The following is a 15,877-nucleotide window of genomic DNA, read 5'->3' as shown; positions in this document are numbered from 1 at the left end:
GTAGTGAGACTGACCTGGAACTCACTATGTAGCTCAGGCTGTTCTCGAACTCACAGTGATCCTCCTGCCTCAGCCTCCTGAGTGCTGGGATTACAGGCGTGCGCCACCACGCCCGGCGTCTTCTCATTTTCTGATAGCCTCTTTGAATTCCTTTTACAGAGTGCTGTAGTTTTTGTTGTAGAAGTCTTTCACTTCTTTCTTACGTTAGGTTAATTTTTAAGTGTCTAATTTTATGATGTCATTGTAAAAGGCATTGTTTCCTTAATTTCTTTCTCATGAGTTTATTATTGGTGTACAGGAACACTACTGATTTTTGTGTGTTGACTTTGTATACTGCAATATACAAATTTGGTTATTAGTTCTAGGAGTTTTTTGGGGGGGTGAGATAGGGTCTTACTATGTAGCCCATACTATGTAGCCCAGGTTGACCTTGAACTCACGACGATCCTCTTGCCTCAGCCTCCTGAGTGGTGGGATTACACCACCCAGATTAGTTCTAGGAATCTTGTGGTAGAATTCTATGTACAGGATCATGTCATCTGAAAATAATGATAATTTGACTTCTTGCTTTCCTATACATATTCCTTTTATTTCTTTCTCTTGCCTGATTGCTCTGTTTCAAGAACTACAGGACTGGGGATTTAGCTCAGTGGTTTCAGTGCCTGCCTTGTCAATGCAAGGACCCGAGTTCAATCCCCAGTACCAAAAAAAAAAAAAAAAAAAAGAAAGAAAGAAAGAACTGCAGTATATTGAAGAGCAGTGGTGATAGCAGATATCCTTGTCCTTCATTTTAGAAGGAAAGATTTCAGTTTCTCTCCACTTAACATGATGTGGGCCATTAATTTGCCATAAATGGCTTTTATCAGATTGAGATAAGGCCCTTCTATACCTACTTTATTCAGGGTTTTTATCGAATGCATGTTAGATTTTGTCAAAGACTTTTTCTGTAGCAAGTGAGATGATCATGTGATTTTTCTCCTTGCTTTTGTTTATGTAGTGTTTTTGTTTTGTACCGTGAATCAAACTCAGGACCTTGTGCTTGTGAGGCAGTGCAGAGCTAAATCTCTGGCCCCTGTTTATGTCGTGTTTACATTTATTGATTTGTATATGTTAAACCATCCCTGCATCATCATGATGCATGATCTTTTTTATGTTTCATTGCATTCTGTTTGTCAGTTCCCTGTTGGGGATTTTTGTATCTCTTAAAGAGATTGGCCTGTAGTTTTCTTTTGTGGTTGGGTCCTTTTCTGGTTTTGGAATCAGAGTAATTCTAGCTTCCTAGCTTCTGGGAATGACTTTAGGAGTACTCCTTCCATTGTGATTTCATTAAAGAGTTTAAGGAGTATTGGCATTAGGTCTTCCCTAAAGTTCTTTAGAAACTGGCAGAATTTGGGACCTGGGCCTTTCTTTTTGGTAGGTTTTTTTGGTTTTGTTTTATTTTGTTTTCATTATTGCTTAAACTTCACTGCCTAATATTGGGATTGTTCAGGGATTTTATATCTTCTTGGCTCAGTTTTGGTGGTTCATATGCATCTAGGAATCTATCCATTTCTTCTGAATACTCCATTTTTTTAGAGTACAAGTTCTCAAAGTAATTACTAATAATGTGTATTTTGGTGGAGTCCATTATGATTTTAATCATGTGTATTTTGGTGGAGTCCATTATGATTTTTATATTTCATTTCTAATTGCATTAATTTGGATCTTTAATTGTTTTGCTAAGATTGGGTAGGGGTGGTTTGTCTACTTTGTTTATTCTTTTAAAGAACTCATTCTTTGATCCATTGACTGTGGGTGAGTTTTTTTGTCTTGTCTCAATTTCTTTTTTTTTTTGAGACAGGGTCTCACTGTGTAATTGAGAATGACCTGGAACTCACTATATAGCCCAGGCTGGTCTCGAACTCACAGCGATCCTCCTGCCTCAGCCTCCCGTGTGCTGGGATTACAGGCGTGCGCCACCACTCCCTGCTTTGTCTTGTCTCAATTTCATCAGTTTCTTCTCTGATCTTTTTGAGCTTTGTGATTTCCTTCCTTGTACACGCTTTGCATTTGAATTGTTCTTGTTTCTCTAGGACCTTGAGGTGCACCATTAGACTGCTTTGGACTTGCTCATTTTTCTGACATGGGCATTCACAGCTATAAACTTCTCTCTTAGGACTGCTTTCACTGTGTCCCGTAGGTTCCAGTGTGTTGTACTGGCATTATTATTTAACTCTTGGAACTGTCTAATTTCTCCCGACACCCATTGATTATTCAAAAGGGCATAGGTTCATTTCCATATGTTCACATAATTTCTGTGGTTTCTTTTGCCATTGACTTCTAGTTTTGTTGCACTGTGATCTACCTGATAATTTTGATTTTGATTCTTTTGCATTTGCTTATACATGCAGTATGGACTATTATGTAATCTATTTTAGAGAATGTTCCATGTGCTGCTGAAAATTTTTTGTAGTACTGGTTTAGTGGTCATGAATTTCTTGAAGTGCCCTCTGTCACAGAAAGACCTTATTTCTCCATCAATTTTGAAAGAATGTTTTACAGCATATATAAATCTGAGTTGGAAGTTAATTATTTCCCTATATTTGGAAAGTTTTCTGCTAATATTTTTGTAAACAGTTCTTTTTTTAATGCCATTTGTGCTGTCTTCTGATTTTTCACCTATTCCAATTAATCTTAGATTAATCTTCTTTACATCATCTAGCCACTGTTGGATCCATTTTTTATGTTCTCAATATTTTTAGCAAATCTCATAGTAATTGGTCTTTGAAGGCACCCCTACCTTTTAATTCTGATATTCTGTTCTCACATTGGTTGCTTCTGCTGTCCATACTTTCAGTGTAATTTTTAACCTCTTGGATTTCTTTTTGGAACCCTTTCATGGACTGTATTTCCTTGCTAAACTGGTCATTCATATTTTATATCATTTTGTTTAACTCAGTTAGCTTGTTTTAGTGTTTTCTGTAAACTCCCTGATCACTTTATGACATCCACTATCTGTTTATGCAGTGGTGCCTCAGTTCATGAACTTAACTTGTTCTACAATTTTGAAAAAGACGGCCATGTTTATGTTTGTGTGGGAAAGATGGCCTTGGTCTGTCACCCAATGCAGAGTTTGCACACAAAAATAAAACTTTGCCAAACACTTGTATTTGCTGAACAAAACTGTTTGCCAACAAAAGCATTTGTGGACCAAGGTATTATTTTTATATTTTGTGATCCTGCCAAGCACCTCGTTGACCTGTTTTTTAATTTCTTCTGTTATCCTTTTAAATAATTTGTCTTTTATGGCTTTTGCTTTCCTCTCTCTTTTTGCATCATGGAGCTTGGAGAGAGTTGTGAGATTGGGGAGGCATTTTGTTGCCTTGTCTTCTCATGTTCTTATTGGTTTTTGTTGTTTGGTTTTATTTTGTGCTTAGGTTTATGGTCAGTCACTTATAGTGGAAAGACTTTGTTGCTAGCATGAGGATCCCTTTAGTTAGTCTGCTTTTTAAGGATGAACTCAGGACATGGCTAACTATAGGGCATGGCTAACTATAGTCCATTACCTCTGTCCCAAGATCAGACAAATCTTGATTTGGGAGAGGAGCATGCAGTGCAATTGGCCCAGCACCCAGTTCTCCAGGAATGGACTTCAATATTGTTAATGTCACAAAGCTAATCTGGGTATTGGCATACAGAGAAATCCTCTCAATAGCAACAATTACTCAAGCCTGGCGATACCAAGTAAATCAGCAACGGCAATACAGTCCAGGACAAACTGGATATTAACATACTCTAAGAAACAATTATTAGCAGGGCATGGTAGCACACATCTGTAGTAGTATTTGAGTGACTGAGGCAGGAGGATCGCCAGGAGTTCAACACTAGGCTGTGGTATGATCTGAGACCCTGACTCACAAAGCAAAACAGGGCTGGAATTTAACTCAATGGCACCATGCCTCACAAGGTCCTGAGTTCGATCCTACACACATGTGTATATATATATATATATATATATATATGTATATATACACACACATATATATATACATGTATATATATCCACTTTTAGCTTTAGAAAATCAATATATATATAGTATAAACACTAAGACAAACCAAACACTGACATACAGCAAATTAACTGAATGTGACAACTACACCTTCACTAATGATGGAAAAGAATTCAACAGCAGTAACATAGGGTTAACTATCCAATGATTAATAAAGCTTATTGATTAAAGACATAGGGTTGGGAATAGGAGAATGCAAGGAGAAATTTTTGAAACATTGAATAATGCGAGGCAGGAGGAAAGAAAAGTGAGAGAAAGGAGCCTGTTAAGGAATAGAAAGATATATACAGAATTAGATAAGGGAACAGAAAAAAAAAAGCAAGAAATAGATGATGAAAGAAAATATGGAAGATAAAAACTAGAAAACATTTAAAAGATGATAAAAAGAAAAAAGGGAAAAAAGGCAAAGGGAAATTCACTAAACCCCAATAAATGAGTGAAGAAGAAAAAGAAAAAAATAGGAAAAAGGGTTGGGGATTTATCTCAGTGGTGCTGCCACCTGCCTTGCAAGCACAAGGTCCTGAGTTAGATCCCCGGTAACCTCCCCAGCCCCCCCCCAAAAAAAAGGAAAAAAAGAAAAAGAAAGAAAACGAGTCCCAAAACAACAAAAATATTTTTTTCTGTGTATATTTAAATAAGTGGCTTCCTTCTAGTCTGGGAGATTTGCAATGCAGCAAGTCACAATTTTCTCCCCTAGCCTTATGCCCTGTGGACTGCGAGGTGTCTCCCCCACTCTGGAGGCCCCTCTGGGTAGCCCATGTCATGGCAGTGTCCACACTGAGACGTGTCCTTGCTCATGCTGGTAGATAGGGAAGGGCAATCAGACCTCAGATCTGTGCTTGCTTCTGTGGAGCCAGATTCCTGTCTCGCTGAGCTGCAAGCTGGGGACAGAGGTGAGATTGTTTTGTTCTTTTCTCTACGTTGATAACCGTTCTTCCAATTTCTCTGTAACTTCTAATTTTCTTGTCAGTCTTTCGTGATTCCTAGTGATCTACTTCTCTTTTTTTCTTCTTTTCCAAGTTGCTATTTCCCAGTGTCTGGCTCCTGGATCTCATAAAGGCTAAATTTCGCTGCTGATCATCACCTCTGCCATTTCCTCCTCTTAGCTACAGTATATTATTTACTATATAAAAGAGTTCACCGGAGTTATTTCCATTTCTAAGGGTATCAAATGAATTTTCATGACTCAAATATTCCTTATAACAATGTCTACCAAATACTCATTCTATCAGGCTATGGGTTGTTTGTTGTTGTTGTTTTTTCTGTATGTTTTGTTTTGTTTTTGGTACCAGGGATCGAACACGGGTTCTTGCACTTGTAAGGTAAGCAGCAGAACCACTGAGCTAAATCCCCAGCCCAAGACTATACTCTTAAGGGAAATTAATAAGTCACACATGTGTAAATACTGAATAGTTTCTCTGGTGTGAAAAAGTAAAAGTGTAAATAAGGATCAAAATGTATAATTGGTATTCAACAGGAAGAAAAGTCTAAAAGAGTAGAGAAAGTGGAAGGGGTAGGGGAAAGGTAAAAAGGGAAAAGAGAAAAATATGTGAAAAGGAAAAACATGGAAACACTGTCTTTGTGAACAGGGAAGGATGGAGGGGCTTAAGGAAGGGCTGGGGAATGGGGAAAAATAAGAACCAAGATAAGTCATGTAAAGTTACAAGATCCCACTGATGAATGTAATTGTACTGCATGCCTAAAATGTAACAATGAATTTAATAAAGATTAAAAAAAAAACATGTTCACAGCACATAGCCCTGTCCCATGGCCATAGCAAACTGGACTTTGGGCAGCTAGTCCATGATTGCCGGTAGCCTTCATAGTCCAGGCAGTACCAGTGTGGGTGTCCTCTTTGTGGGACATTAATGTTGAGACACATGGTAGATGCTACTGGGACCCACCCTGAATGGAGGTGGCATAGTTAAGGTGTCAGAGCAACCATAAGAAGTCGTAATACAGGCTATAAGTTCTAAGAAGCAGGAGCTAGGAGTAATCAGCACTAAGAGAGAGAAAGTTGTGAAAAAGCACAGGATGAAACAGGCATGTCTATTACCTCAGCAACTTGGGAGGCTGAACAGGAGGATCATAAGTTCAAGCCTGGACAATTTAGTGAGATCCTTTCCCCAAATGAAATTTTAAAACTGTTGGGGAAGCTTGGAATGGTGGCACACACCTGTAATCCCAGCACTTGGGAGACTGAGGCAGGAGGATTACCGGGAGTTCAAACCCAGCCTGGACTACATAGTACATTGAAGGCCAAGAATACCGAAACACTGTCTCAAAAAAAAAAAAAAAAAAAAGTGGTGGAGGTGTAGGTCAGTGGTGGAGCATTTTCTTAGCGTCCTAGGTTCAATCCCCAGTACTGAGAAATGAGAGAAAGAGTCTCAGGTATGGTGATGCGTGTCTGTAATCCCAGCTACTTCAGAAGCTGAGGCAGGAGGGTCGTGAGTTCAAGGCCAGCCTAGACTACATAGTGATATTGACTTAAAAAAGGAAAAAAAAAAAAAAAAAAAAAAAAAAAACAGCAAGCACAGTGCAAGGAAGCCAACACAAATAAGATATTGAGAGCAACAAGCCCAAGTACCAAGGATTACATTCATGTGAATATTACCTCACATGTGGCTCAGTCACTCCCGTGTTTGGTCGGCTTTCTGTATTCTAACAGCACTCTTCTTTCGCTGTGACCTGCACACAATTACCATGAGAGCCCTTCTCAGGGGCTGCCTTCAAGAGGAAGCTGGGGACCCGGGTTGATTGAGGTTGGAAGATTCACACCTAGGAAAGTGCCCAATAGGAGAGGTCAGACCAGAAGGACCACGCCAAGGTTGCTCGGTAGTCTAAATCTTCCATAACCACCTGTATGTGCCAGGCACACGACACTCACGATCTCATTGAATCCTCACAACCGGCTCAAAAAGTAGCTTTGTCCCTATTTTAGTCAGGAAACGAAAACTATGAGACTAAGTGTCTTGTGCAAGGTTACCCAATGGGAAGGAGCGCTGAAGAGTCAACCTAGGTATCCGGGCCGTCCAGGGCCAGAGCTACCCTGCTGCACTGTTTTACAGTGGGAAGAAAAAAAAAAAAGCCATGCATCAATATTTATCATCAAATTAAGAGTTCAGCCCTATAGCCCAACACCTTTGGGTGGGGAGAGGCTAGAGGGGGCGCAGCTATAAAAAGTAGATCCCTGCCTGGCCCCCAAGACAATGCAACCAGCAGACATACCCACACTTGGAGCCAAGCGTCCTTTTAATTTGGTGGGGGAGCCTGCCATAGTGCTTCCGACGAGCAAGCGCACTGCGGGGTCAGCGCTCCAGGGCTTCTCCGAGAGGTGGACCTGGAGGGGCGGGGAGGGGCGGGCTAGACCAGGGGAGAGGGAGGGCCGTGTGCTGTGAGGGGGGCAGCCTGGTAGATCCTCGGCCCGCCGTCCCGCTGAGTGCCCTTGAGCAGGTCACTACCCCTAGAGCTTTGTGGGTGCTAGGTACGCAGTGAAGAGGTTAGGACGACCCCTGGGATCTTCTTGCTTTTTTCTGAGCCTATCTCGAGGCCGGAGAGGGACCCTTCTCTGAGCAACCGCCTCCGCCTGGACGCCCCAGACCTGAGGCCAGCAGGGGGCGCTCTTGCAGAAGGTTGGCCTCCACCCTGGGCTTCCTAAGCCAGCCTGGTGTCAGGGTCCTTCTCTGCCCCAGGGTCATTCTCTGTCCCTTCCAGACTGCTCTGGCCTCTTGTCTTCTCTCACCGCCCCTTCCCACTCATTGTTCTGGGATTGGATGTCTGGGAAGTTCCTGGAACCTAGACCCTTGAGCAGGTCATTCGCTTCTGGGTGCCTCAGTTTCCCCATGCACAGGCCGGATCCTGTAAGGAAGTGAATTATTGGGTGAGCGAGACTTTTAGTCACAGGAGGTAGATACACTTTCTCTTCATACTCCACTCGCTATCTTCCCTAGGGCGGCGGGAGCCCCCTCCCATAGGCAGGGTCACCCGACTTTAAATTTTTATTCGAAGTCCTTCTGCATAAGGTAGGAATAATTTCTGATCATCCGTGGCACCTGGAGCGGCGAGTAATGTTCAAAACGTAGTTGTAGAATGAAATCTTCTGGACAGGAACTGGGAGAGAGTCAGTGTACTGCTTCTGAATCCACTGAATGGTGACCACAGTCCTCATATGCTTCTTCTTGTTATGTAGATTGGTAGATAAGTATTATGCCCTTCTTTTGTTTTTGTTTTGTTTTGTACCAAGGATTGAACTCGGGACCTTGTGCTTGCGAGGCAGTCGGCTAAATCCCGGGCCCCTCTCTGCCCGTTTTATGGATGAGCAAATCGAAGTCACAGAGGACGCCAGTGACAAGGTTAAGCGAGGACCCAGGGTTCTCTCCATGCTGCCGTGGGTGTCCACTTTGTTGGGGTCAGCGACCCCTATTGGACAGATGGGGGCATTACAGCCTGATCAGGGAAGCTCTCAAAGAGGAGGGTGAGAAGCTCTTTGCTCAAATTCAGAGAAACCGGGGCTGGCTTTCGCACTAGGTCTGGGAGTGGAGGCTGACAGTGTGATTCCAGAGGCAATAACAGACTGGAAGGGTAAGTTTCAAAAGCCATTTCCTATCCTAAATCCCCCATACTGTTTCAGCCTCCTTCTGCTCCCAAGTGGAATTCGGTAGAGCAAAGGCGTGCTTTACAGGGTCATCCCGTAGAATTATAATGACAACCGGTGGGAAAACACAGCTGCTTTTCAAACATTTGTATAAAATAGGGTGGACTGTGCTGTTTGGTAAAGAAAGGAAAGGATTCGAAGGAAAAAAAAATTCTGCAAGATCCAGCTTACGTATCACTGCCTTCCGTATTGTCCTAGCTACTTTCTCCCTGGGGCAATGAGTTGATTCTCCTCTCACCCGAGTTCCCATCTTATTTCTTCTCTTTACTGAAGCACAGGGATTAAACATACAGCTTCTGACACCGACTCCCCGAGATCTAATTGCACTTCCAAGGTTATGGGCTGTGCCTCAGTGTCCTCATCTGTAAAATAGTGTGAGGGTTAAATGAGTTAATATTATGCCTGGCACGTAGTAAGTACCCAAAATGAGCTTACAATTATATAGAAATGTCAAATGCTGTCGGTTGTAAACGTCCAACCTGTCGGCTTGCCTGGGCCACATTGAGTGAAAAGAAATTGTGTTGGGCTGTATATAAAATACATGATATTGTTAATGTATGTAAGTAATAAAACTTCCATGCTAGGATACAAAAAGTGATAAATAAGTGACTATTTTTCTAGTATTGTGGATGTTGTATATGTAATTCTAACAGTATCATGAGCAAAAAAAGCTATTCGATACATTTTTGTGGTTCCGTCCCTCAGCTGTCAAGAAGAACTATTTCTACTTGTTATTTTCCAAAACAATGTTGTTGTATATGTAATTCTAACAGTATCATGAGCAAAAAAAGCTATTCGATACATTTTTGTGGTTCGTCCCTCAGCTGTCAAGAAGAACTATTTCTACTTGTTATTTTCCAAAACAATGCGACAAGCCCAAGTGTAGGTAGGTTAAATCCTACTATCAGTAATTGCTGAGTTTTACTTGGTTGGGATACACCTGCTGTAGGTATTTTTTAATGTCTTTTTGAAAAACTACATGCTCTTTGCGGACAGGAATGGAATCATCTCTGACTCCCAGAGCTTAGCACCCAGGCTTGACCGAAATATAATGGGCCTTCCTCTCTGCCAGTTCCTCACCTGTGATGCAAACAACCACAGTGAAAAGTACTGGAAAAACTTTTGTTTGTACTGAATATGCACAGACTTTTTCCTTGTCATTATTCCCTAAACAATACAGTTTAACAATTATTTACATTGTATAAGTACCAAGCGCTAACCGATTGCATCATTGGAGCTCCTACAATTATTTACATTGTATTAGGTGTTACAAGTGACTTACAGATGATTTAAAGTACACAGCAGAATCGTGCAGGTTGTGTAGACATACTGCTCCATTTTGTTTATTGTTATGTGATTTTCAGGATCGCACTCAGGACCTCATGCTAGACAAGTACTCTGTCACTGATCTACATCTCCAGCCCCAACGATGCTGTTTTATAGAAGGGTCTAAAACATCTTTTGGATGTTGGTATCTGAGGAGGGTTATCCTGACCCACTTCCCAGGGTACTGACTGCATGTTCAGTTGACATTATATACTCATAGTGTATATGAAATGGACAACTTTCAAGGAAATGAAGTGAGTCATGTTATTTTTTTAAAATAACTTCAGGGCTGGGGATTTAGCTCAGTGGTTCTGCTGCCTGCCTCGCAAGCACAAGGGCCTGAGTTCAGTCCCTGGTACCAAAATAAGTAATTCAAAAAGAGACCAAGGTTAGGAGAGGAAGGGGAAGTAAAAAGGATTAAGCAGTATCATGTACCTGTACCAACTCCCAACAATGAATGTAATCATTATATACCACAATTATGTACTAATAAAATGTTTAAATTAATTACCAAAAAGTGAGCTTACTCTTTCCCATAAATAAACCCAGGTTTGAATCTCTCCTCAGTCTAAAGAAAGAGGTCTGGCTGTGTCCCAGAGTGCTGTACTGAGCCCAGGAAAACCTTCTGGGGTTCAACTGTCTATAACAGGACTCGGTTACAGTGTCTCCTGCAAACCTATTTGCACCTGCAGTTACGATAATGCGGCCTGGAGGAAGTGGCCTTGGTGGCTGCCTCCTAAAATGTCAAGAGACTGCCTTCCTCCAGGGATCTTCTGATTTTCAACACAGGATCCCTCTTCTTTCACCCTTCCTTTGCAGAGAGCAAGAAATGACTGCAATGAAAACAAAAGAGAAGTTGTTCCTAGGGCTTCTGGGCAGGGCTGGATCTCTAGAATATTATTTGTAGAAAATTGTGGCATTATTTATTTCTAAGAAAGTTGTCCTCCCTTCCTTCCTTCCTCTTTCTTTTTCTTTCTCTCTTTCTTTCTATCTCTCTCTTTCCTTCCTTCTTTCTTTCTCTTGAGCACAAGCAGTGGCTGGTGCCCTATGTGGAGCACCTTTCTGTTGTAAAAACCCATGTACAGTCTTTTCTTGGTGCTTTGCCCCTAGAAAGGCCTCTTGGGGGATTCCTGGGAGTCAAAGACCCACAGAGGTGTATGTTTGCTGCTCTGTGAGGCCTACACAGTCATCTTGCTGTGCCCCAACACCTCCAGAAATAGTAACCAGGAATGAAGTAGGGGGATTATCCATGATGAGTCCAGGGGCTGGGCAAAGCAAGACATACATGTTACCTGTCAACGTATGGGAATGTTGGAGCAGGCTTTTGAAGCTGGGCTGTTCCTTCTGGGTCGCTACCTTCCCGCTACCTACCTGCCTACCTACTACGTGTCTGTGACAGAACTGGGCTACTCAGAACCTATCAGACACTACCTGCCTATCTACTTACCAGAACTGGACTACTCAGAACATTCCTCCTAGTTCCAACTAGGCTAGTAGAGAGGAGGTGACACACCTTATCCCTCAGAAACATTATCAACCCAAGGGAGGATTCCTAGCCATCAATAAGTCAGGTCTGACTCTCCAGGGCCTAGTGTTATATACTCACTCATGAATTCAAGCATTTAATGATAAACCTACTATGGGCTAAGTTCAGTTTTCTATGGGAGGAAGCATGAGATATAAAAGAAATGGAAAGAGGGGAGGCTGTAGCTCAGTGGTAGAGCACTTGTCTAGTATGTGTCAGGCTCTGAGTTCAACCCCTGGGGTGGGGTAGGGTGGGGAGGGAAGCAGATAAAAGGGAAAAGAAACAAGGGACAGGTCTCATGTTAGCAAGGGGGCGTAACCTCTCCTAAATTCAAGGATGGGGTGTATTAACATAGCCACTGGTACAAAATGAAGTTGTGCCCATGAAATTTGTAGCCCCCAGGTGATAAAGTAAGGAGAGGCCAGAGTGCTCAGGGTTTCCAGGAGGAAACGAACTCTTCACCAACTCTGCCTTCCTTGACTAAGCACAAAGGTGGCGCAGTGTCAAGGGCTGGAGAGGGGCATCAGGCAGGCAAGGGGCCAGGGAGGGTTGGTCATACAACACTCGCCCACAGCACAGCTCAGGGTGTGGGTCTAGAGTGGGGAGGGAGGAAACAGAGGTGAGAAGGCCTCCAACGGGAATTGCCCCAGGTCGGGGTGAGCTCCCCAAGAGAGGACTGGTGCCCTTTCTACAGCGGGGCTGACGAATGGATACCATGGGGGGACATCCACCCAGGAATCCTTCCCTACCCACTTCCCAAACGTCCTTCTTGTCAATGCTTAAAGTTCTAACGTTAGAAATTGATTCTTCTATATCTTTCTCCTCCCCCTTTCAAGTAATTTTTCTAGTATATCACACATGCTTGTAATTCAAAATTTGGAAAATACCAGGGGTAAGGGGCTGGGGATCTGGCTCAGTGGTTTCACTGCCTGCTTCACAAGAGCAACAGCCTGAGTTTGATCCTCAGTACCACAAAAAAAGCAGGGGGTAAAAATATTTTTTACACATGTCCCCAACTTCCAAAGTACCCACTGTTAACGTTTTGGTGTCTTTCTCTGCCCTTTCCTCATCATTTTCAAGCTCACTGTGCATCTCATGAAGCAGGGATACTGAAGCCTATTTCACCTTCAGTCCTGTTTCAGTCTGACATTCCAGAAGCAACAGGTTCCCTCTACCAAGTGCCAGAAAGTCCTGTGACCTCAAGGAAGTCACTCACCTTTCCAGACTTTAGTGTTTCATCTGCATAGTGGGGACAACGGTGACAGCCTGCTACCGCACGGTACTCCAAGATCAAACAGTGCAAGCCAAGCGTTGCAAGGCTATTGCCGATGCAGTTCAAATGTGTGGGGTCAGGACTGATGGGAGAGGTCAGAACGGGGCTGGTAATAATGAGGCCACGGCAAAGAAAAGAGGGCTACAGGGAGGATAGGAAAGGACAAGGAGAGGGAATGTGGTCCTGTCAGGGCCTCTCCAGGAGCAGCCCTCCTGAGGTGAATTTTGGGTCTGCATGGGCTCCGATGTTTTCTCTCAGAACTGCTGGGGCACTGCCTGCCCCATTTCCTGTTGGGTCCAGAGTCCATTTCTAGTGCAGGTAGGAGGGATAATACCACCTGGAAGGTATTTCCACTCCCTGGGGCCTGGTGGTAAGCAGAGGATTTGATTTTCTGAGTGCACTCTGGCTGGGGTTTGGAGGTGTGCAGGACCTGGGGACAGACTGAGATGGACAGTTTGAAAGTTGTTTCAGGCCTGGAGGAGTAGGAGTAGGGAACGAGCAGGTAAGAGAGGAGGGAGGCCTGGAGACATCTTGGAGCTGGTTTTGATGCAGCCATTGCAAGATTTTTGGCCCAGCGCTTGTGACAGCCCCATGCGAAATCCACAGACCAAGGTATAAGCTGGCAACAGCACATGTTTCCTTAAGTACCTACTGTGTGCTTAGCCCATGCCAGACTCTGGAGTCAAAGAGACAAGTAAAATTCAGGCTTATCCCTGAGTTAGCAGAGTGGTGGGGAGGAACAACATGCGATTCACACCCACAGGTTGTAAATCTCAAGGGCCACGCTTCAAGTCCTTCCCTGGGGACCATAATACTGCAACGTAGGATGATGTATTTCACTACCATCCTCCCCTCCAGACTGTGGGTCCCTTGAGGATCAGCACTTAGGTCCTACCTGATGTTCTGACAGCATGTCAAAGGCTACTGTGTGTCACACCTTGTCTCTGTACCAGAGCCCATCATGACTCACAGCCAGTGTAGGCAGCCTTTTCAGTGCTAGATGCAGCTCCCTCTTCCTCTACTAAAGCTATGTGCACCGGCTATTTCAGCTTTCCTAGCCTGTGTTCTCCTCTGGGCAGTGGGGATAATGATCACCTCAACTTCCCCAGGCACTTGAGGCTTCAGTGAGAACATGGTGGGTGCACACATGGAGCTTATTCTGTGAAGCTCCATAGCTAAGAAGGAGAAGCACAGCCCTGAAGCCTCTGTGGGCAAGCTGGGGGTCACCCCAGGAGGCAGAGGAAGAAGAAGCCCAAGGGCAAGGCCCTTGCCATTGGTTGGTAGGGGCTCAAGAGCATCCATCTGTTTATTATCTATGTGTTTCTCATATCCCACCACTGGTATCTCCATTTAATTTTGGTGAGTCCTCCACCCTCTACAGCACAGCTTTCCATTAGACATAAACACGTAATATTTATGAAATGTTCAAGATGTGTCGTTTGGGGAGAAATTGTCCCCCTCCCTCATCTTGCCCATTCTCAGTGCACATGCATGCTGGGGTGCGTGGTGTGTGTTTATGGGCTTGGGGGTACGACAGGCATCTGGACACCCCAGCTGGACCCACTTCCTCCTCGCTGGCACACACTTGGAGGTCCAAGGGAGTAGCCAGGGTTTGGTGGTATCTCTCCACCACCCCAGTCCACAGCTCGTCCTCCTCTGTGACTCACACTTCTGCTTCTGAGGCCTCTCCTCTGAGCCTCCTCAATCCTGGTTCAAGGCCTTACCAGTCACGTGCTGGAGTCAGGTCCAAACTGCCTGCAAAGCCAAGCGCTGTTCTCTTCCTAACTCCAGCGATCAAGAACCCCATTAACAGTTTGAAGCCAATCATGGTAGAGACATTTATATTTAAGGGTACTCAACACATGATACAAATCAGACACCCATCCCCAACCCCCCAAGGCAGTTGTAAACACCAGCACAACACCGATCCTGCCCGCAGGCATAATAAGAACCGGCATAACAACTGATACTGGGTACCAGGACCTCCTAGGCATTTGACATACTTGCACAAAAATCCTTTGAACTATTTGTCTTTATCCCTATTTCACATCTGGAGTTCATAATTTACAGTTGGACTCTAGGCCAATGTGGCCCATAAGTAGATCCACAAGATTTGATAGGGCCATGTAGTCACTCATTTCACAGAGAAACAACTCAAAGAGGCTCAGTATGATAGGGGCTTCCCCTGTTAATGAGACACCCATCAAAATAGCTGCCAGGTTCTCAGCAGCTCTCCCAGCCCCCCATCATGCCAGTGTCCACCACAAAACCGAAGTCCCTGTCACCTGATGTTGATGCATGGTTAATGGGGGGGGGCTACATGCAAAGTTATATTTTGTTTCGTTTGATTTGATCCAGTGTTCAGGACTCTCAAAAATACTTTGAAACTTAGTTGGATCACTGGTTGTATGTATGTCCTCCTACCTAGACTTGTGCCAACCTTGCTTTGATGACTATACTTTCACTGCAGGAATGAAACTTTTAAAAAGCATAAGCAAGCCAGAGCTTTGGGGCCCAACACCTGAGATTGCTGTTCTGATAGAGGCCCTGGCTCTCATATACCTTTAGGAAGCAGGTCCCTCCTCCCCCTGTGGCTCTGCCTGCTCCACTGCCTAAGGAGTCTGAATCTCTGTCCTGGCAAACATCAGCCGCATTTTGTTAAACACCTATTGAGGGCTGTGCTGTGTACTTCCCGGTGACAGGCAGCCTCCCGTCTAAAAATAGGGTGCTTTTCTCGTCCTCCTCTCTGACCAAGGGTCCCTCCAGGATTCTCTTTGTCCAGCAAAAGCCTTTTCCCTTAGTAACTGAATATGAGTTTCCCCAGCTCCCCGAGAGAGACTCTGTGTAGGGCGCCCCCACCCTCAGAGTCCCCGGTTTGCGGCTGAAAGACGTGGGCCAGCCGGGCAGGGGGGCGGAAAAGAACGAGGGTTTTCCCCACCGCAGACTACAGGCGCGGTCGTCCTCCTGTCCCCCTCCCTTGGGAGTGAGATTGCACGTTGCTCCACCCCGCAGAATCTTCTCAGTCTCAGCCTGGCACCCCCACACCCCGC

This window comes from Fukomys damarensis, unplaced genomic scaffold, assembly GCF_012274545.1.
Source record: "Fukomys damarensis isolate Sample0158 unplaced genomic scaffold, DMR_v1.0_HiC HiC_scaffold_23, whole genome shotgun sequence".
NCBI classification, from domain to species: Eukaryota; Metazoa; Chordata; class Mammalia; order Rodentia; family Bathyergidae; genus Fukomys; species Fukomys damarensis.
Note: the sequence above shows the minus strand (reverse complement) of the source record.